This window comes from Mchenga conophoros, linkage group LG7, assembly GCF_057382185.1.
Source record: "Mchenga conophoros isolate Kocher_MC1m ecotype Shallow Benthic linkage group LG7, M_conophoros_male_GT1.1, whole genome shotgun sequence".
NCBI classification, from domain to species: Eukaryota; Metazoa; Chordata; class Actinopteri; order Cichliformes; family Cichlidae; genus Mchenga; species Mchenga conophoros.
The window spans coordinates 35,746,037-35,770,236 of record NC_140532.1 but is presented as its reverse complement, the minus strand read 5'-3'; the positions used below and the strand labels follow the sequence as shown (position 1 = coordinate 35,770,236).

Below are 24,200 nucleotides of genomic sequence, written 5' to 3'. Positions count from 1 at the left end.
AGCCCAGAGACATGCAGTTAGTGGGGTTAGGTTACTTGGTACTTAAATTGGCCATAGGTGTGACTGAGAGTGGGAATGGTTGCCTGTTACTTTGCATTAGCCTTGCAACAGGCTGTTGCCCTATGGCAGCTGGGATAGACTCCGCTGCCCACCATGGCTCTGAATTACACTCAGTCACTTAGATGAATCCAGATACAAGATCCAAGTATTACATTGCTTCAGGAGTACCCAAACAATATTTTATTTAAATCATCTGTGTCTGAGAAATTTACAACTTGGATGCTTCGGTACAACATGCAGTGTGCAACAGTGACATTAATACATGGATTGTGTACTCACAGAGGGCAAAAGGTTGAATTTTGTTCAGCAGAAGCAGAATGACCTCTAACTAATTCAAGGCAATCAGTAGGAGAAAACATCATTAAATCTACTGTGAAATGGCAGTGACAGTGCTAAAGGAGGCATATTTCTTCTGAGGTATTGATGTTATATGTGTTGTGCCATTGTTTGGTATTTATCAAGAATTTTTTATTAAATGTCTGGATGGAGACGCAACAAGATATAAAGGGATGTAAAACACAGCCATTGTTTCTCGCAGGTGCAAAACCTTTCAGGTTTGATTGAGGCCAACAAACCATCAAAATGTACTAACTACACTGCATTGTGTACTACAGGAAATTACATGAACATGGGTATCCTGATTGAGAAAACTGAGGAAATATTATCTATATTGGATGCATTTTAGTCTGATACCAATATACCTGACTTACATCAATCCTAAAGAATATTCTGAAATGTTTTTTTTGACTGAACCTTAATAATGATATGAACCATTTTTGTCTTCAACGTTTCTCTTCTGTTGTCGCTCGGTGGTGTTATGTGGATGATCCAAAGTACCAGTGTTTCCTAGAAAAAGATATTTTAAAAAAAAAGAATGATTTTTTCTAAATCTTGTAACCACGAATAAAATCCCACTCACTTTCACTGCAGTGGAGTAGAGGCAGAAATCTCAGGATGTACAACTGAAAACTTTGGCAAATAAAACCAACACTATTTTCACAGCTAGAAACCACAATATGCAAGTGACATTTTTTTTTGACATATTTATTGAGCAACTGAGCCTGTGGGCTGCACGGCTGTGTGTTTTCAGAAAGAGTGTGCCCACTTTGTGTGAATTGGCGAGTGTGTGTGTGAGAGAGTAGCACATCTCATTAGGCCCAAGCAGTGCTGTTGTCTGCAAGGGTACGTAAGTCCACATCGCTCCGTCTCCGTGGGATGTTTATTAAATTAATAAAAAGTTGCTCAAGGCGAGCTGTACCAGGGAATGCCCAGGGCTCGGCCGTGATTGGCACTCTCCGCCGCCTTGCGTTTTCTCAAGGGTCCGCCTGCGTTTGCTTTAACTAACTGGCCGTGACTGAGGAGAGCGGGCTGACATAAAGCTCCTCTCTTCTCCCTCCTCCTCTTCTTCCTATCTGTCTCCCTCCTCATCTGACTGGGTCCTGTTCACTTTGAATTGGGTGTTGCAGGAAACCAGTGAAACCTCCAGCTTTATCTTCTTTTTAGGACGATCTGCTGTTTAGCTAATTAAATTTAAAATTATTAGCTAAATAGAGTATTTGACCCAGTAGATTCTGTATGGGAAATGATACAAATATGTATAACTTGCAGAAGAGCTCATGAAATCTGTAAATCATGTTTTCTGTTATTATAATGACACTTTCTATGTATGTTAGTTTTTCTGTCTTCTTCAGGTGAAGCTTTTTTTAAGTATAAACATCACTTTTAGAGCATTTCCACATCTTTCGATTATCTTACCTCAATTTTGAAGATTTTATTCCCGGTGATGTGATGTTAACACCCAGTTCTTCTTTACATAACTCAGTGAGACAGCTGTGCAAATGCCTATAGAAAAAAATAAGAGCAGAGGTCACAAAGAGGAAACAATATTTATATCGACGGAGAATCGTCAGACTCAGAGACTCCTGTGGGAAAGATGAGCCTTGTTTGTTGGAGGAAAAAGAAAAAAAAAAGAGAAAAGAGTCATTATACAACCGTTTCTCACTTCACACAAACACTTTATTTAGACTACTGGTATTATGTTCCAATTAAACTCAAAAGAAAAGTCTGGCATTTCAAACTCTTCAGAGAATCTGCATATTGCCTTTCAGGAAAAAAAAAAACAAAGAACAAAAAAAAAAAAAAAAAGGAAAAAATTAAAATATATTATCATCTTTTAAAATCCTTTTAAAAATAAACAAGACAAACACAAACAAAACACAACAAAAAAGCCCCACTCTGTCTCTTTCACTTTCTATCTCTCCGTCTATCTGACTCTTTCCAGCTCGGCTGGGCGACTCTCTGAGGAGGAGGAGGAAGCTGAGAGAACTCATTTGCATATAAACTGTGAGAGGCAGGGATTGTCATCGGCGGCACATTAGACGCAAGGAGAGCGAAGGGAGAGGATTTTCATGTGCAAATTTCAGCCTCGCCAACTCTGTGCATTATTATTTCATCAGCGCCTAAGAAGGAAACCCCTCCGATCCCCAAACCCCACCATCATCCCCATGGACGCCTCAAGATTCAGACCAAATCCCCCCCCCCCCGCTCAAGTTGCGCCACTTCCCCAGAACGCCCCACTGCTGAGTAGCTGTTTACACTGGGGGTCCACAACACAGGAGGAGTCAATCCGCCTCTGCGTGAGATCAGATAAGAGGGAGCTGCAGAAAGAATGAGCACACATACACCAATTGTGACCAGCAATATTGGTGTTCCCTTGCATTAATTGCTTGTAAACTGCGAGGCTGGAGGCTTGCTGGCTTTCAAGTTTAAAAAGGAGATTACAGCCAATTAGCAAGTCCTCTGAAAGCACTTTACTGCCTGGGGAATAGCAGCTGATCCCTAATATGGGACAGCTGTGAGCAACAAAAGAACAGTCGCAGTCCTGCTTCTGAAAACACACTTGCAAGAGGAGCACTTTCAAAAACACACACATATTGTATGTGCTCACATGCAAATAAAAGAAAACCTGATTGATGGCTGCAAAGAAGTGCCATTATGGGCATGAAAAATGAATGAATGTGAGGCATGCAAACAGGCATGGAGTGCACGCACACATTCCCAAAAGTGACAAAACGGGAGCAGGCAGGGAGGTAAATATGTTTTAAAAGGTGAGAGGAAAACGTTTGTGGGTTGGGGAACGTATTTCATCCTTTTAAATCAATTTGTCAGGTTCTTCTCGGAGCCGCGTTACCAAAAGAGCCGAGTGTTTCCCTGTAAACTGCCATCTTTAATTTCTTTGTCTGACATGCTCCACTGTACCACGACACACCAGAGACCGAGCGTGAGGTGAGCAAAAGGTTCAAAGCCCAGATGGGAGCAGAGCCTGTGTACCCCTGAGCACCGCGGATTAACTCATTCACTCTCATGTCAAACAGTAGGTAGGAAGAGGAGGAACACAAGTCAAAAGATCTCCACAGGCTCGGTAATCTACGATGATTTATGCCGAGCCCCACGACTCAAACATTACGAGTCAAGCTCGCTGATTCCCTTCTTCCTCTTTATCTTTTCTCTCCGTGTTTCATTCCACTTTCTGCCTGTTTTCTGCCTGTGTACCTTTCTGTCACGTTCGCTCTGCACCTGCACATCCTCAGCTACACCCCGCCGCTGCCGCCCTGCCATCTTCTTCTGCCTTCTTTCCCGTCCCCGCACACACATTAGCGAAAACAGCTGTCTGCCAGCTATTGTCACTTCAGGTAATGAGACTCTTAGGTTTCATACAAAACAGTTTGTGAAATCTAAATGTCGAGGTCCACAGTCCTAAAAATGTGTTTTTGTTCGACAGATAAATTGATTTTGGTGCTTCAACCTTACCACAGCCTTAACGTGTGGATTTAAGGCTGTTAACGACCCTGATAGGTAGCCGAAATTAGAAGCTATTGCAACTGGTTATTGTGGTTATTGGGACAGATACCTGAACCTGCACCGATATCACAGTTCAATGCGGTTTCATTGCATTACTATTCTCCTTTTGCCAAAACTGGAGCACATTCAAACCTTCTAAGATCAAGTTTGTCCACTTCTGGTGCTAAAAGAGGAGGATAAAAAAACATGTGTGCTCTGACATGTAATGACGTTGCATCTCCAAGTGAATCTGTAGCTTCACAGAGCTTAACAGATCTCTTCAGTCTTGCACCAGGACTTTGATAACAGATATTTTGGGTTCAGTCTTTTGCAGGGTGAGGTTTCCTTCAGTCAAACTTGTTCTGAGAGGATCAGCAGACTGGACATTTTAATTTTAGTTAGGCTTAAGCACAAAAAAACCCACTTTGGTAATCTTTAGTAAAAGATCACGGTTTGGGTAAAATTGCAACAGTTACTAAGTCTTTTAAAATGTTGTTTTCCTTGATTGGTGACACCTCCCTGCTCATCATACACAAAACCTATGCTTCTTACAAAAATATATTTCCTATTACTCACAAATCTGTACTTACTGACACAGAAACATAACAACTTTTTTGTGGCTATTTCACAAAATGCTGTGACACTGGGCTGAAAATGTTCCCCAAAGCATTCCTGACAATTATTTGTTGGCGAAGACCTTTGCTGTTGGACCGTACCATTGCTGTCAGAGTATGTGTTGCCCTGCAAAAATGTTTAGGTGTGTGATTTGTGTCAAAGTAACATCCAACTCAATGCTCAGACTTTTTTTTCCTAGTAAAACACCTGTTGGTCTGATTGGTGTATACTTCAGAGTCTTGTTATTATGGCTTTCTGTTTTCTTCTCTCTTTCTCTGTACTCGCACCTCATATTGCTTCTCCTCTAACTGATAACATGATCATTGTTTTCTGCCTTGTCTGTTTTGGTGCACTGCAATAAAGTATATTTATCAAGGTGGATAAATATATAAAAAAAAAGAGTAAACAATCAACTGGCTCAAATAACTTGTCACTGTTGACTTTTTGCATCCATAGGGTGCCCATTTTTGTGGGTAAAGCACATTAATATGATGTCAGAGATCAAATATCATTATTTTGTATTATATTATTATATAAAAAGGGTTTTTTTGAGACGCAGTTGGATTTCCAGGTTCTCATAAATCTCTGTGCTTCTAAGCATTTTAAGAAATGCCCAATTTCTATCCACTAAATAAAATGTAGAGACAAAGCAGCACATTTTATTTCCAATCATATACTCCACTCAACTGCTGCTTAATTCTGCATGCCAATCATCTTGTAAGACTGGGTGTCCCGTGCTCTCGCTGTGCTCAGGGGAGTATTTGTTTATAGCATGACCCTCTCTGTAAAGTCAACAGCTGTTTCCAGTCGGGCTTATTCGCGACACCACCATCCTTCAACATGATGGGTTTTGCCTTTTAACGCATCGCAGTTAACCACATCCTAATTAGAACTAATGACTTCCTTGTTAAAGACCTCTGCAGCTAATTGGCATACTGAACTGAAAGCAGAGAGAAAACCACTAGGAGGTGAGGAATTTAAAAAAATAATATGTAAGTTGTAAAACGAGGGAGGCTGACCAGAGAACGCTGCTAACCTTCTTATCAAACTGCATTTTTAATTAGAGATAATCAATATTCAAGGCAACAGATTTAACACAGTTTATATATCCATCACGGATCATAAATACTTAATGATTAAAAAAAAAAAAAAAAATCTGAAACCCCAACACTCCCAGATTTTTATTCCCCAAGTTTATGGCAATCTGGCAAATCAGATATGATTAATTATAAATTAAACTATTAGAGCACGCTTCAGAACCTCACGTTCACAAATTGCATCCACAACTGGGGTTGAACATGAATTTGCTCTCCTGGTATTTCTGCAGCTTGTATGCAAAGTCGCTGTGTCTGATTCGCATGCAGGGTCTGTTCTGCACCCTGTAGTTTCATTTAGATCAAAAAGACTCAAATAGACAGAGAATCACAGGATATCCAGAATATCTGATCATCCCCCCATCACACCTCACCTTGCCTCTGAGAATCTGAGCAGCTACCGAGACAATCTCATTAAATCGGAGATGTAAGAACCGGAGGGAGAAATATACAGCAGTAATACTCCTTGCTGTTGAGTTCGCTGTAAGATACAGTGAATCCTAAGTGCTTCAGCAACCCTCCATGTTGGACCGTTCAGGGAAGCAGTGGACATAAGTGGAAGCTTTGACAGTCACACCACATTAGTGCAGTAACTGTAAAAAGGCCTTTCTGGGATTTGTTCCCTAAAAATACTCTCACACCACTGGAAGCTGAAGTCTCTCTGGAGCCTTATTTGAAGCCTCGCAGCCTGAGGACAAGGCAGGCAGAAAAATAAATAAAAATAATCAAACATGCCCTCAAACAGCTCCTATTACATACACAACATGGCAAACAGTGCAGAAAGAAACAGGACAGAGAGCAATGGCATCTTGGGGCAGAGGGCTGCAGGGCTGGGTGGGGGCCGCTCGGGTGGAGGTGGTAGGAGGGGTGCTCTAATGGGCTTGGGGAGGCTGCTGAGCCCTGCTGGAGGCCCACAGGAGGCCTTAGCCTGTGGTCTTGCCTTGGGCAGGCCTGCCATAGCAGCAGTCAGGTGGGCTGACAGACTGAGGGAGAAAAGGCCCTCCCCATGTGGCCTGCCATCACTCCCACAGCCCCCTCCCCTTTTCCTCCCTCTGCACAGATGTTCAGGGTTTGGGGAGCAACAAGCTGCACACAAACAAACAAAGACGGGGATTTAACATCTCCAAGTTGCATCTGAGTGATATCCTTCAGTGGATTGCTCTAATTGAGTCTCTGTGGTAGCTTTTAATTTTGGCATGTGCCGACCTCTCTGCTGCAAGATTAAAAGTTAAATGTTTGCTCATGCAATATGAAGGAGCCTGTAGTTTAAGGGTTATTAATTAATGGTCATTTACAGGCATGAATTAAACATTAACACAAGTCTGACATGTTGACACGTGTTAGTACAAAGTTTAGATTTGTGGAGTTGAAAGCGGCAGCAAAATCAATCTGCTCGTCAACACATATAAGTCTTTTCTCAATGGTCCGCTCTGGACTCGCTCGGTACTTATATAGCCGACCTTTGGCCCAATAGTTCCCCGAAGCCCCATCTATACAGCCCGCTGTAGGAGGTAAAGATCAGGGCTACCCAGCTTGGACTCACCCCTCCTGACCAGTGACGTGTGTAAAGCCTCTGGCATGACTCTCAGCATGGGAAAAGTGCAGCTTTATCACCACTGCTCAAACATTCATCACACAAACCTCTCTTGCAGCACAGGGAGACAATAACGCCTCCATCAATTCCCATCTGAAGCTGCCGATTTCGGCAAAAGGTGGCACAGAGGCAACTTCAAAGTTCTGGGATACTCAAAGAAGAAAAAGGAGAAGCAAGCAGGGACAGTCGAGGAGGAGCATCTCTTTCCAGTCAGGAGGGAGGTCATTATCAGGCCATGTTTACGCCGGTACAGAGCACACTCATGCGTGTTGCTGTTTTAACATTTGAAATACAGTACTGCAGCCATCACTTCAGGCAAAATAGTTTATGTTCCTATGTCTGTGTGCGTGTGTCTGTGTGAGTGTTGTACAAAAACTCCACCGAGGCGCCACTTTAAAAGGTATTTGCATTATTTCTGCATAGAAAGGTGAAGGTCAGTGTTTCCCCAGCCAATCGCAGCATCTCAGCATAAACAGCAAAATAATACTTTAGAAAGTACGGCACTGGGAGACTAGACGGCAAAAATGTCAGATTTAACGAGTCATTTGGTTTGTTTTCAGCTTTTTTTTAACAACCCCCTCCCCATAAAAATAAATAACAATAAACTGCCATTAAGACCTATAATATTTTTCTGCTGACAGCAAATAGTTGACATGAATGCACTCAAGCAAAGGAGGGAAAGCAGCTCTCGCCTGAATAGTAACAAATATCTGCTTCTAAAACTGAGTCTGAGGTAAAAAGGGGACGTGGACTAATGAATCCCATCAGAATACATTTACTCAAAAAGCAACAACTAGCATTAACTGTCTCGTTGAAGGCGCATAGCATATTTTATCAATTCTTGATCTGAAAAGCATCTTTGATGCTTAATGGCTATTAAAAATACCTGACTGAAATACAGCAATTTTATAAAATAGAAGATCCAGAAAATTCTTTACAGCATTTTTACTGTAAAGGTGGGAGAAACAAAATCGACACAGCACAGTATTGCGATATTTTGTGATGTGATATCATATCAATATAGCAACACCAAATATTGAAATTTTATTACATTAAATAAATAAAAATACTGTGGGAATACTATGAATAATGGGGCTCATATTGCCTGGTAGGAAGAAATCTCTCTGCAAACAGTCACAATCTGTTAAACTTGAACTGACTGCAATCAATCTCAGAGAGAATGTTAAAGGTTTACAAATAATTGTTATCTAATTTACAAATGCAGATAAACTGCTCACGTTTCAATCAGTTTGAATGAGTCTTTGAGGGGCTCGACTCAGCTGGCTGGCAGCTAGTTCTATTCTGGTTATTAGTTATTATTAATCCTCCACAACATGGTTTTTGTCCTGTCTTTCTTGCTTCATACATAAGATAAGATAAGATAAGATAAGATAAGATAAGATAAGATAAGATAAGATAACCTTTATTAGTCCCACACGTGGGAAATTTGTTTTGTCACAGCAGGAAGTGGACAGTGCAAAAGTTATATAGCAAAAATTTGAATCCAATAAGAATAAAATACTGTACACAACTGTACAGAATAAAATAAAATACTATATACAGTAGAATAAATAGAATAAAATATACAATAGGATAAAAATAGAATACAAATGCTGTATACAACTGAGTAAAAAACCAGTTGAAGCAGATGGGTGCTCCTCTTTCAGCCTGGCTGTGCTGGTGGTTTCTTCCTGCTAAAAGGGAGTTTTTCCTTCACACCTTCTCACTTTTATGCTCAAGTTATGCTCAGAGGGGATCATTTGATTTGTTGGGGTTTCTCTCTAATATTGTAGTGTCTTAGAATATAAAGCACCTCACAACTGTTGTTGAGATTTGGCACTGTATAAATAACTTGAATTGAATTGATTATAGTTCTATAGAACATAAATGTTGCTAACTGCAAATGTAATAGTTAAATGTGCAGTTTTGTTAAATGTGAATTTCTTTCTTTGCAGCAATAGATATCTTTAACAATTTATCACAGTTAGTTTCTGTATTATCTGAACCAGACTGTGTGTAATTGCCAACTTGACCCCATTCAATCACAGACTGACAGAAGACTGATAACAAATTGGCTTCTTCTCCTGCTTTTGTCTGTGGCTTTGTCAACACTTCTGTCTGACGTGGCCATCGTGTTCAAATAAAGCAGGCTTCTCTCTTAATGTTAGTGTTAGCGCCCATGTTGCGACTGCTTGATCAGTTCAGTACAGTGTGGGCACAGAGCACAAACACTTTGGTTGTGCAGAAGAAACCGCTGAACTCAATTTTTTTAAAGAATGAAGAACAGTTAAGAACAATGAAAGTGCAGTTATTTCTGTGGCAGAGCTGTTTACAGACCTGCTGCGCCGCTCACTGTCTCTACAAACCAGTTAACCCATAATTCATTAACATAAAGTGTGACTGAAAATAGCAAAACAAAGTCAAACTATGCCATATCAGTGATGTCAAGTGAAGTATGATAACATATTAGAATTGGAAATCTGGCAAAGTGATGATAACAACCTTGTGCACTCGCTCGGAAGGCGAGAAGAGGGTTAAGCGAACAAAGCCTTGAAAAAGAGTCCAATTCTCCAGCTCCTGCCCCAATCCTCGCAGTTACCCCCACAAAGTACACAAGAAAAAAGAAAATAGTATCATGCATATCATTCATTAGCAGCAAATAAAAGAAATTCTCTCTAATAGTGCCCCCAAATCCCTGAGCTCCCAGCACCACGGCGCAGGGAACTGAGGAAATGGGGGAGAGAGATGCAAAAGGAAGCCGTCTCCCTCAAGTGCTTGTTAGGCCCAAATTATTATGGCGATGAATAATTTTAAAAATAAATAAGAAAATAAATAAATAAAAAAAGGAACATTTATAGATCTAAGTATTATCAGAGGAGCCGCGGGTCTGTTGCCAAGCTCTCTGGGCCCGTTTGAAATCCGCCTTTGTTTTTCACTTTGATCTTTAACTGCTAACCTATCCATTGACTTCACCTGAATCCCCCACCCGTTAGCGCTTCTTCACCCACTTCCTCCTGTTAAACTTTTCTCCTACGAGGCGCAGCACTGCCCGCACTAAGTGGCAATCATGATCGCATCATCATCCTCATCATCCTCGTCATTAACTTTCTGTTCTTCCACAACAATAATTAACATACTGCACAGGGAGCAAGATTAGGCAGAGAGAGAGATGCTGTGGTAAATGAATATAGAGCAACACAGAGCAAAGAGTCGAGGGAAGGAAGCCATGTTGGAGAGAAAAAAAGACAGAAAGGAGATGAGAGAACACTGAGACCAGCTCGAAGACTCGGCTTTCTCTCCTCCTATCACAGTTTCAATGATTTGCTTTCTTTTTTCGCTCCTTGCTTTCATTTCTTTTCCTCTTGGTTTCTTCTGCTTACTGTTTATCTTTTCTTCTCTTGTTTGTTCACTCCTCTTATCTTTTATATTTCTTCTCATCTACTTCCCTCTGACTTTCTTCCTCCTCCTCGTCCGGTCACGTCTTCCTTCTTCTCATTTCTGGTTTCTGCTTCTCCTGCCATGCTTTACATTCCCATTTGGTTCCTCTTGTTTTATCTTATCCTTTACTTTACTTTCCTTTACCTCCTTCCTTCTTATGTTTTTGTATGTCTATTCTCATTTTCTTCTCCTCTTTCATTTCAGACTTTCCATTTCCTTTTCTCTTTCACCCATGTTCTACTTTTATCACCTTCATTTCATTTCCCTTATTTCTTTCTTCTTCTTTTTACACTTCCCTCCTCAGTATCTTCTTTCCTTTGCCATCCTCTTGCTTCTTTTTCTTTAATCTAATCCCTTTTCCTCCTTCCTCGCATTTCATTTTCTCTCATATATGTTTCCCCCCCGCTATGGGTCCCTCTGGTATCCATTTTCATAATTTCTTCCTCTTTTTCTTATTTTACTTTCAACTTAATTCCTTTTATCTCATTTCCTGCCACATTCCTTCCTCACTTCTCACTATAAAATCTCCTCTTACCTATTTGTATCATCCTTTCTTCTTTTCAAATATCATTACCTCTTTCCTGTCTTTTTTTATCCATCATCCTTTACATGCTTTTTCATGCCTACACCCTTTGTCTCATTTCCTTCTCTTTACTTTCACAAGTTTTTGTCTTTTTTAAAATCTACTTTGCTGTTCTCATTTTCTCATGAGCCCACTTTTCCATTTTCACTGTTTCTCATTTAATTTTATTAATCTCTTCTTCCCTAATTTACTTTCCTTTTTCCTCATGTTCTCATTTCTGCTCTTTCTTTCTTCCAAGTTCTTTATCTAATTTCTTCCTCTTTCGCCCAAAACTTCCTTTTGCATTTCCTCGAATTTCCTTTCTCTCTTTCCCTCACATTGACTTGACCTCCTGCACTGATGCTTCTTCTAATTTCAACTTTGTTTCCTCTTTTCTTAGTTCATATGTCCATCTCCTCTACTTTTCTTCCTTTTTTCTTTTACAGTCTATTTTTCACTCTTCCCTTCCTATCTCCACCTTCTCCCTAATTCCTCCATTTTTATTATCTTCTTCTTGTCTCATTCATTTCCTTTTCCTTTTTATGTCCTTCCTTCTGCTCCATTCTCATCTTCCTCCTGAGCATTTCAGACCTCCAGTGAAGCAGCATCTCAGCTCTGTGGTCTGTGCCTGGCCTCTGATTCATATTATAATGAGACGCATCCCAACATCCCATTTTCACTGTACTCACCTCCTCCCCACCTCCTTCCCTGGCTCTCATGTTTTCCCTGGTACCCAACGTCACCCCCCACTCTCCCCACTTTGCTCCCCAGGTCCCCGAGTGGCTCGCTCGATTCCGTTTCATCACACTTCAAACGGGCCCAACGCGATCCACGCAGGGAGGACCCAGGGACCCGAACATCTGCACGGGGAGGCATGTGTTGTGTGGTACTCCAGCGTCCGAGGGGCTGGGGGGGGGGGGGGGGGGAACACGCAGTGCTACGAGCAGATGTCACTGGGAGCTGAGCAGCAGGCTGGGGGGATGCCGCAGGGAAAGAGAGACATAGTGAGGGACCCACCCCTGCAGCCCTGCCTGGGGAAGGGGGAGAGACAGGAGATAAACCTGAGTTTCTCCAAACACTCCACCTTTGCTCTGCTCTCCTCTCCTCACCTTGCAGCTCAACTTCCCCTCCTGCTCCCCATTTTGACAGTACATTTAGGTAATTAGTCACCTCGGCACTAATAACCTAATCATTGCTTGTCTGGGTGTGTTTTCTCTCCATTTCAAAGTCTGTGTCCTCCACGGGCTCTCCTCAGAGTCCCGGTGTGGAGGTGGAGGGGCAGAGGAGGCATACAATTACCTTTGTCTGGTTACTCCCCATGGCACAGAGAAAGCCAAGGGTCTGATCCCAACCAAAGCAAGGGCCCCTTTTACTGGAGAGAGAGAGCCTGCTCTTTGGAAAGGGTCAAGATTGCTCTCACATCCATTAACACCGGAGCTATTTCATCATTGCCTTGTTCTGGCAGGCGGGAGCTGTTGGGGACTGTGATCAGCCTCAGTCGAGCACAGACGCTGACATTTCCCCAGTTAGTGAAAGTGGCAATCCGGAGCTTCTGCTGTCAATGAGTCATCAAAGGGCTTGTTTGAGAACAGCTGTTGACGTCAGTGCACTGCCACAAGCGTTAACCCTTGTTGAGATATGAAGTTGTTTTTTCTTCCCGTCTGCATGCATGGGCATCATACAGGCAGATCTCTAAGTTCACAGTTAATCTGCCATCAAGCAGGCAGCGTCTTCTGACAGCTCGAGCGGTACGGTGAATATTAAAAACTTGATTTTTGCAGGTGTCTGGTGTTTATTACAAGTATACTTTGCTCAGCTGCCCAACATTTTCCAAAGTATACTTTAAAAATTTGTTGTTTTTGTTTTTTTGTGGGGTTTTTTGTGCCAGGAAGGTATTACATTTCTTTTATTTCAGAGCTGTGAAATCCTCCAGCAGTAATGTGTTGTTTTCAAACTACTTCACTGTCTCACAGCTGCAGTCACTGTTCAAAACTGCAAAGTTGTTTCTCCAATTTTAGTGCGTTCGTGCGTTTTTAAAGCCAGAATGTGGAAACGACACAGACGCTACATATAAGATTTGTTGAATTTTAATGCTCAGAGTGTTTACAAAACATGCTGGAAGCTGCGTTTCCAGTATAAGGAGTAATAATAAAAACACAGCTGTACCTTACCTGCAATTTTTCCACCATTCTATGATTTGATTTGACAAATTTATTTTCATTCACCGTGTTTTTGTGTAGGACATCAACAAGTTGCCAAAATTGTATCTGTTTTTTTTTTTAATACAACTTGAGGAAGAGTTCACGTGAATTTTCCCAGTTGGGAATTAATTTTTTACGTTACTCCAACACTGCATGAATGCACAATGAGATTTGGACACACAGGGTACAAAAATATAGATTTGTCTGCTGTGACTTAAGTGGGTTTGTATTAGGCCAGTATGGTGAGTATTATAATGCATTTATCTTACATTTACAATGTAGTTTAGCAGATGGAGAATTTTTTGATTATCATTCAATTTAAAGTATAGCTGAAGCTGCGTTTAGTTTTGCAAACATGTTAGCACAAACTACAGTAATGCACAGATGAAAAGGTTGAAAAATAAATAACAGAAATAGTCACAGTGAGTTTATGTAATAAGCAGTAAAAGAGCTAAGAAACCTCCTAGATTTTCAATCTGTATCTGCTTTTCAATTTGGAATATTTTTCAAATCTCAACAGTTTGGACTCGTGTCCTGCAAGCACAAAAAAAATCTGCTTATTGTTGCTCTGAAATCACCCTCATTCATTCCTTATAATCTAGTGTTGTGTTTTTGGTTTTGGATCTCCAGCTGTGCTCACTGCGACAGCCGTCATGTCACCCTTTTTTATTATTCAAGTTTCTTGGAGCCAAACAGCTGTTTTGCATGGCAGATTGAATCAGAGCTTGTCATGACTCCTTTACTTACTCCGGTGATGGATAGAAGGACTGAATTCTTGCATTGTGGCACAGTTAAAAAAAACACAAAAACAAAAAAAAGGAAAGAAGCCGATGTTGTAACCCCTCGGTACGTCGATGATGAATTGCAAAAGACTGTAGCTTTTAAGTGTGCTGTGGAGGTTGTTAGAGTGAGATTTTCACAGTGTACATTTATACTTGTATATAAATTAAGTTTCACAATGAATAAAACATCTAAACTTCACATGCATAGACTTTTAGTCAGAGGCAAGCGTCAAAAGCAGAGAGAAACAAAATTAATCGTTGCAGCCACTAACAATATTCTTGTCCGTAACAAACTCCTTCGAATGGATTTCACAAGGAAACGCGTGGTAGACGGGCTTTATTAGACGGAGCTGAATGCATTGCTTTGCTGAATGCAATGCAATGCAATGCTGAATGCAATGCAATGCATTTATACTTGTATATAAATTAAGTTTCACAATGAATAAAACATCTAAACTTCACATGCATAGACTTTTAGTCAGAGGCAAGCGTCAAAAGCAGAGAGAAACAAAATTAATCGTTGCAGCCACTAACAATATTCTTGTCCGTAACAAACTCCTTCGAATGGATTTCACAAGGAAACGCGTGGTAGACGGGCTTTATTAGACGGAGCTGAATGCATTGCTTTGGCTTGATGGCGAAGTCGATGTGCTTCATCACAGTCTGGGTAATGAGAGATAACTTCCCTGCTTCTGCAGGAATCGAGTCCGGCACCACAACCCCCATGCATTTTTTATCAGCTGCAATTACTCAGAGCTTGTTGATATTTCCCATTCGTTTCATTTGGGAAAATTTGCATCTGATAACCAGAGGCCTGCTGTAGGGCTAAGCGAACTGTGCTGCAGTAAATTATAGGTCTCAGACTGTCCAACAACAAACTGGAGGATTTGCTAATGGCCACTCTGCAGAACAGGTCATCTGCAGAGAGGTCTTCCTTTTTAGATGTACTGTGCACATTCATTCTCCTGGCAGTTTAGTCAAAACTTGTGAATAGTACACATTGTGCTTTTCAATATTCTTCATTTGGATCATTCTCCCCCTCCTCACACGAGGTTGCACGTAAATGATGAAACAGTCTGCGATTTATGACGTCGCTCAAGGTGTAAGGTATCACCTGTCTACCAAAAATGCTCAATTTGCTTTAACCAAGATGAGCTTTGCTTCATTTCTCCAACTGCACTCTAAAAGTAGCAAAAATTATCTAGATGTAGGCCCAGCATCCTCAAAGTGGTTGCATGTTGTGGAGCCCTTGAATGGCAAGGAAATAAAACTACAGTGTGGTACTTTTCATTTGTCTATAATTCATTTGATACAAAGATAAAGCACCACAGAACAAGACTGCGGGAGTCTTCAGTTTCAACTCTTCTGTTCTACCAGACTTAATCTCTACAACAGTGACAAACACCACCATGTTCAGTGTGTGCGTTTTTCTTGTGTAGTCCTCAGTTACATGCTGACTCTTAAAATCGCCACTCGATAATCAAAACTTTTGGAATCTTGGCCTAGGCCTGGAGTTTTTAGAAAACTGGTTTATTTTAAACGATTAAACTATAAATAATCTAGCTTCAGCCAAAGTCTTGTGAGAATTGGTGTCTCTTAATTGGACTGCCCTCATCCATACCTTGCCAGGTGTAGACAGTTAGCAAGGCAACACTGTAAACTCATGCACTGCCACTGCAAAGCAATGAGGGGTTGTCATCACAGTTAAATTACTGGGCAGCTGCAACATGGTACAAAACAAAAATGGACAAAAATGAGATTGCCAGGAAATACATAATTGAGACACATTCCAAAAGTCATTGCACGATTAAGCAATCTATGAAGGCTGGGTCAAAATATGTGATTATAGAGCATTTAATATATGCAGACTATGACAGGTGGCCGCAAGCCTAAAGATGTCAGCCACTGCCCCAGAGTAATAAAAGAAAAAAAGCACTGCATGATGTTGCTTTTGTACTGTCGGTTTCTCTGGCGTACAGCGCTTTCTTTAATCAACTCTAATTAGCAGCAGTTCTTTTCGATTAATGCCGCAGACCTGAGGTAGAGATGAAGCTTTGAATATCAGTATTTCCCTGACAGGACGGGGAAGATGAGAGCTGATTGACAGGCAGCCTTCTACCCTGATCAAGGTGAGGAGACCAGGGTGGCTGCTTCCTGGTGTCTTGGATTTCTTGTAATTGACAGGTGCAGAGAGACGTTCGGGGGTCCTCGTGGAGCTCTTTGCCGTTTATGCAGATTAACACGTCACAAGTACAAATGAATAAATAAGCCAGTAAGCGCGAATCAGGCATTTAGCCTGAGGGGACGCCATCATTAACAGATTAAACAAAGTGACTAATCACAAAAACAATCCGCTTCAGAAGTGGAGAAAGTCAAAAGACGGCAAAGTTTGGGGGTAAAAAGCTAAGCAATCTCAATTATTCAGCTATTGGCAAACAAAAGATATGAATACATAAAAACCGAGTGCTGACAGATAATAGATTTTTTTTAACAGACAATTTTGATGAAAAAGAATTTGCTTGCTTATCTGCATTTCTTCCATAGCCCACAGAAGAACTGGAAGTTTATAATGAAGGAAGTTCATAAATGATCTTCGAGGGCAGGATCACACGGATGGCTTAAATTCTTAAAGCAGTCAGGCAGTGTGGGCATCTGAGGCAGAAGTCTCATGGGAATGCTTTAGGTCAGTGTGAAGAAAATGGTGGGATAACAGATGATGAACAAACGAGACCCACGCAGGGTGTACTGACACTAAAAAGAAAATCCTGCTTCCTTTGAAGCCCAAATGAGCTGATGTGAAGTCCTCATATTCCGCACACACACCCATGCCACTGCTCATGAACTGAATCCTTAAGAATCAACCAGAAATCAGATTTTTTTTTTTTCATGGCGTTTTATATATATATATATAACTCAGATGACCAGAGCGGCCGTAACCTCAAATTCAACTCCATTCCTGGAAACAACTCAGCTGTAAACACATCACTGCTTGTAAATTGGCCTAAAAGCGCTCCTGGTTTCTAGACTTCCCTTCACGCACAGCGGACACCAGCCTACTTTGACCTTCACACCGAGCCATGGCCCAAAACCTCAGCTATTGATTTTTCTAACTATCTGTTTACTCCTCGTCTTCATACTTTCCCAGCTGCTTGGAGAGCATCGTTTGCCCCGAGGCGATCAGCAGGGCTCAGCTTGTTCCAGTCTTTGATCATCGTTCACCCAGCGGATTAACATATGCGCACTCTCTTCCTCCCTTTGTCGCTGAGCTTGATAATAAATCTACGGCCTTCCTCTATCTCTCTCTCCCTCTCTCTCGCTCCAATATAGGACGAGCCATGAATCAATCAGCCTCGCTTTACGCCTCGTGTCCGACATGGATGCAAATCACAGAAGGATCTACGGGTAAAGCTCTGCTTATTAAAACCCGATGCCTGAGTCATTACAACCCGCTTGTGCACGTGCGTGTCTCTGAGATGAACAGCAGGTAACACTCGTGAAATACAGCAACTCCGGTGGAGATAGAACACAGACGGACAAGATTAACTGATTTCTAAGACTATTATCTCAACAGAGGCCAAAACTAAGCCTAACCCACTTTGCCAAACCAAAAAGAGAATGGGAAGCTAATGAAGTTAATTACTGAGTCATTGTGGGAGGTTACAGCCTCGTCTAAAAGAGGCTTAATCTGAGGGAAACTGCAGTGCAGAGGCTTGAGTTCATACCTGCCCTCGCTGTGCAGTAAGTGTACTAATTAAGGTTGGTTTGAGCCTACAACCATCCCAGTTAGCTCACTTAAAGGGCCAGGGCTTCTGGGGTTTGGAACAACACTCTTAAGGACTCTGCAAGTAGGACACTGAGCAAATGTGTGCGAGACCAAGCGGGAAGAAGAGAAAGTGTGCGTATTTCCAGGTAGACGGGTGACTTTTTTCTTAAAAAGCAACCCATGTGGTTTCTCTAATGGCCACTGTTGAGGCACGCCCTCACTCCCCGTTGCCTTTCTTATTTATTACGACCTAATTATATCAGTGTGTCAGCTAACACAACCAGCTCCTTGCCCTAAATGCCGCAATGCTCTTGTGACTGAACTCGTACTTACAGACCTTATGTTTCTGAGCTGTGTACCATTTAACCACAGCTTCTTGAGGCTCACATGGTTGTTTAGCCTGCTCTTTTTTTGTACCCCCACTCTGCCCATCAAGAATGCAACGGACAAGGCAGAGGACCACATGTGGCGAATGAAAATACAGTAACAACATGAGCTCAGGACTGGCAGGACGAGGCAGAGGAGGAGGAGGAAAAGGAGCGGGTCTGGACGAGTTCCCCTCCTCATCATCAGCATGTCGGCCAGAGCAGGCCTGCGAGGTGCCATAGCTGGGGCCCTATTAAAAAAAAGAGGAGGGGAAAAAAAAAACGAAGCCCAGCTTGCTGGAAAAGATCCGTCCTCTCACCTTGGAAAACAACAACCCCACTCGCTCCGACAGTGAGACAATCAGCCGTGAGCTGCTAAGGGTGAGGCGGCAGGTGACCCGGCGTGCCAAGATGAGGCCGGTTCCACACACTGATGAGCGCTTTCACAGACATCAAACCAGAGTGCCGCAGACCTCCCCACGACCTGCCTGTGCTGCCTTGTCTCCTGCTCTCTGCTTTTATTTGAGGTTGATACGGGCAGGCGGATTGGCAAATATCGATCACGGCACTCTCGGTAAAATTCTCCCTTCAGGTCTGAGCGGTGATTACAGGCCTTGGACCCAGCTGATGCAGCCTGTGTGCGTGTATGTGTGGACATTTAGGTTTTCTCCTACCCCACCTCCCAGACAGGCTGAGGAGAGCAGCCCCATATTCTTTGGTTCGAATGTCTCCAATCATCTGCAGAAGAGAGACATCTTTAAAAAACACCCAGACAGACGGGCGGGTGGGCAGGCAGGCACACTGTACAACACAGAAAATAGGTTATAAAGCACGGAGAATAATGCATGTGAATCTCAATCATCGAAATTCAAATGATTTGGATGCATCCCCAACCAGCCCTCCTCTGCTTGTCTGCCTTCTGTCGAGGCCTCAGAGCTCACCAATCGGATCGGAAGGAAACAGGCTGCAGATTCAGAGGGTTTGCATTAGGAATGGCCCGTTATTAATTAAGCTTGTGGAGAAGAGTTTTTTGACAGCGGCTCCCGAGGCGGCGAGCGGTGTGGATCTTGGCGCTGACCTGGCCCAGCAGGGGAAGGAGCTGTGTCTTTGAGGTGGTGGTGGCGGTGGTGGAGGGGAGTAGACGGGGGCTAGAATAGGTGGTAGGCGGGAGAGAAAGAGGAGGAAGGTGGCGGATGAGGGGTGGGGGTTGGGGGGCTGGCTTCATGCCGACAGCCAGGCCTGCCACGTCTGCGTGCCCGCTTTGAAGTGTCACCTTGAGGGAAGAGCCGATGGCCGGGAAGCCGGGAGGGTGGGAGCCGCGGAGAGGAGTGGCACGGTTGGCATTGCCAGACACGGCGCTTTAATATTGCATGGGCTCCCGTCCATCTCTGTACACACTCAGGACATTCCTTCTGCTTGATTTAGTTTGAAAGTAGATCTTTGTTTTTTTTGTTTTTTTTCCTCCCTCTCCTTTCCCCTCCTCTCTCGCCATGCTGTGGCTCAACACCTGTGCTTGTTTTGTGCTCATTCCTGCCTGAACAAATGTCAAGCTCTGCAGTCAGAGGAACTTTAACAACTCCTTGCATTATGAAAGTTGACAGCGTTGCATTTGGCCTGCTGAGTGACATAAAGTCTGTGCAATATTACGTATTACAGTGCAATAAACATTCTGTCGATCAAAAGCTAATATGTTGACAGAAATATTGATGTTTTCGTGAGAAAATTTTCTTTTTTCATAAAGCACACGCATACACACACCAAAAAAAAATCTGTTAGTACAGTGAAAATGAAACCAATGTGTTTCCAGTGCTGAAGATAGAAACTTTAAGATCAATATACAATTAAAAGAAGATGTGCAGACATTTTATACTTTCTGGTCTCCAAGACGCCCTTAAACCCTTGGATGCTGAGAAAATTTAAACTTGGCAAAGAAAATCTTTAGTATGAAGCATTTCACATTTCAGAATAAAACCAAAGAAACTGGCAGATCGATACTCCCATACCTTAATGGCCAACTTTCTGTAGAATCTTACCAAGTAAAGGCAAAAAAGAAACTCTCACTCTAAATTTGCTAATTTCTAATACTGCTTTTATCCCTTCCTCCAGTGCCATCCTCCCTTTATGAAAACTAAACCATACCGTTGGGGACTCAACTTAAACTTTTATTACTTCTCTCCCATCATCACTGTGCTCGCCTGACCTGCTGCCAACACAGTTACAGAACACGGCGGAGAATTAAACATGGCGTTAGTTTGAGAAGATGCATAAGAGGGAAGTTTATCAACAGAGGCTGCAGGAAGGAGGTGTTTTGAAGTGAGGAAAAGCGCATTTAAAAAAACACTCACGCTGCACGCACTTTCTACCCACTTTAACAACCGTCCCAGTTCACAAATAGTAGTTTTAACTCCCCTGATTAGCACTGACATCTGCTGCCTTTCATCTCTCCCTCCATCTTGTTTTTTTAATCAGATTAACCCAAACGGGCATCCTTTAATGGCCTCTTTTTTAGGAAAGCTGAAAGAGGAGAGATAATTAAAATAATTAAACCGCTGGGACCGGTCTGTGCACGCTCATCTCCGGCTCTTTTCTTTTCTTCTTGCCTTTAAGTTTTGATTCCGCCTTGCTTACCAATTCAAGCAGCACAGAAAAAGAGAGGGAGAGAGAGAAAGACTCATCATCCTCACTTAATTGCATTAAGTTGACTCTCGGAGGTCCAATTTTTCCCTCCAAAACCAACAGCCAATGTAGGATCTGATCTTTAGGTGCATGTCAGCCTTCTAAATGTGGAAGCGGTGGGGGGAGGAGGGCACACTTCTAAACAGTCTTTATGGAGCATATTTATTTAGTCAGTGAGTGTATTTTGCATAAGGCCAAAGATAAAAAAAGAAAAAAGGAGGGCGGGAGTATCCTCTTTAATGATTATTTATTCATGGACTTTTAAGCTTTTAATGAGGACAAATGAAGGCGTTTTTCAGAGTGTCAGTATGTAGTATGCTTACCAAAAATATTCTTGTTTAGCATTTTCTTTTGCACTGTATGTCCACAAGGAATAAACACTAACATTTAAATATAACTAGGAGTTTGGAGCAATCAGTTTATCTTGATCTTGCATACAAACATCAAATCTCCCGCAAGTTTTGATCAAATTCTGTAATGATGATGCAGATGATGCTGATTATGATTTAACAATTTTCAGCGTTCCTTGTAACTGGCGCTAAATCTCATTGATAACCACTACAAAACAACAACAACAACAAAAAGAAACTGAAATTATAGGAGTCTGGGTGTTTTTCAGAATAAGAGTTTTCTCATTTATTTCCAATTAAAACACCAATGACAACGTTATCAATCAACAGCCTTGGAATTGAACTGTTTTACATCAGCTATTCACGCCGGTGTAAGTTATTCCCCTTCATGCAAACACACGTCATACACTGGTATATTGTAGCTTCCAAGCTGACAGCCCAAAGGGAAAAAAGTAGGCTATACTGCACCATCTGAGTTATATTCTACATTATAGGTGTACATATCTTGAATATTATAATTACACGTCTTCAGATGAATTCAAACTTCCTGTCAGAAAGAATCTAATGAATTCTTGCATGAGGATTTTACTGAGAGCAACAGCCCTGACATCTTCCTCGGAGTGCAGCCCCAAACTTTACACAAGCTTCGATGTCTTTTTCCCCTCTCATACACTTTCACTTCATTCAGATCATTTTCACAGGGCTTCATTTCAAGTTTGCACCAAAAAAAAAAAAAAAAAAAAAGAAAAGAAAAGGAAGAATCCCTTTGCTGGAAATACTTAAAATTTATATTTAAATTTTCATGGAATCTTTGAGAACATTGAGGAGCAATTTCACATTTGCACTGACATCTAATTTCTCAAGTAGAGTCTGAAAGCACAAATTGCCAAGGATTCCCTATGTGCCCAATTATCCTGCATCAATTTCCTTGACCCTGCGGAATGCTGGTAAATTAATCATATCACTTTTTCCCCCCCTTCTTCTTTTTTTTTAGGGCTCTCTCTCGTGGAATACATATGCACACGTTTGATAAACTAATCATACTTGGTCGGTTGTATTCAGAAAAAAAAAAAAAATTCTCTGAAGCAGGATGAGAGTCAGCAGTCAGGCCCAGAGAACTGGGAACTGATGCAACATGCAAAGTCACATACATAAACATGCAATCCATAAGCAGAAAAAATACAACGCAAAATGACAAAAAACCTATTCATTTTTGTATTAGTAAAAACTCAATTGTATTTATTAATCAGTAAATCATTGTGTCTAGTTTTCTGTATGCAGTATTTATAGACAGTAGATGATGGTAGAAGTATTAAAGAAAATAATTAATGTGAAGAGTCATTGGCAATATTATCAATACTTTTATATAAATAAATATACACATATTTTTATGTTTATACACACACTTTAACAGCACCATTAACAGCCTAAGGATCTAAAACATCTACGGTGATTGCCTGCATAACAACGTATTTACCAGGCTGCCTTACCTGTTGATCCCAAAGACTATGGTTGATCCTAACATGGCTGCAGAGTCTGGCGTCTGTTTATGGAGGAACAGTGTCCTCTAGTGGAAGCAACACAACACACACAACAGTACAAGTACAAGTAAATAAATAAAAAAAGAGAGGGCCGTGGAAAAACAACAACCATAAAACACTGATCTCAGAAATGTACTCATCATTTGGGAAAATGCAGAACAAGTGTTCTTCTTAAATGTCAAACAGCTAGGAAAAGCTGTATTTTTTAAGGTATTAAACAAAATCTAATGGGGTCGGGTACAGATGATACACAAGGTTCTTAAAAATGTCTTTACTGTACATTGTGTAATTTCTTCTGACTGCAGAGCTTTTACTTTTGTTTCATTTTTTAGTTGTCCACCCCCCTCACGTTTTTATATAAAAATTCTACTACTTATTGTCTAGATTTTTGTTGTTTTGTATGTAACTTAAACACAAAAACAAAGCAAAGGGCAATACAAAAACCTTTTAATCATGTAATACACGCTTGAAATCTTCAAAAAAAAAAAAAAGGCAAAGCAGCACTGATAGTTCGAGCAGTTGTTAATGATGCTGAGAAAACTAGATGAAAATACTATCACGTAAGTAAAAAAAAAAAACAACTCTAGGTTTAAAGAACTTAAACCTTTGTTTTGGTTAAGATGCTGGTATGTAAAAGATGAAGATTTTCTTTTAACTTGTCTGAAACTGGATGAAGTGATATTTGCATGGGGCGGGAGTCTCTGTTTTTTTTTTTTGTTGTTTTTTTAGAATTCTGACTCTAATTTCATAATTATGAAAAATCTGACATTCTGAGAAAAAAAAAGTCAGAATTCTGACATTAAAGAGATTTTGGCCCTGATCCTCTTCCATAAAAGTTACCTCATTGCTACTAGCTATGTTGTTTATATCTATTAAATAATGCGACAGAGCCAGGGAGCATTAGCTCGATGTCGTGCTTTTCTCCGGTAGTTTAGGATTTTTGTTGGGGTATTTGTCCAAATAGTTGGAATAAAAGCCATACTAGGTAAAGCTGGGCCCAAAAGTCCTAACTAGTCAATTTGTGGACGCACTAGAAAATACTTTTACATAGTAGGCCTATTTGCTATAATTGCCCAGGCTAGTAACTTTGAGGCTTACTATTTAACTAGTTAGCCGTAAAACATTCCCACGTGACATTAAGGACATTTACCCCCATTTACTCCTCATTAATCCTTAAAAGAGTTTATAGTAGGTGGACTTACCTTTAGTCTGGACAAACCCCTTTCCCTCCCTGCTAGCAATTTTAGCTTAACTAAGCTAATCTAATCTTATCCTTGCCATATTATCAACTAAACTTTAACTGCCATTTATGGAAGCTT

The 24,200-nt window shown here is 41.3% G+C and overlaps 1 long non-coding RNA gene across 1 annotated transcript; it reads right to left on the bottom strand.

Annotated features, from left to right (window-relative positions):
• Positions 1-1,086: 1,086 nt before the first annotated feature.
• Positions 1,087-23,112, bottom strand: LOC146570566 (uncharacterized). Its single transcript, XR_014893010.1, has 3 exons — positions 22,831-23,112; positions 1,816-1,902; positions 1,087-1,631 (listed from the first exon to the last, which is right to left on the bottom strand). It is a non-coding gene; the product is annotated as an uncharacterized LOC146570566 (long non-coding RNA).
• Between the last annotated feature and the right edge of the window lie 1,088 nt (positions 23,113-24,200).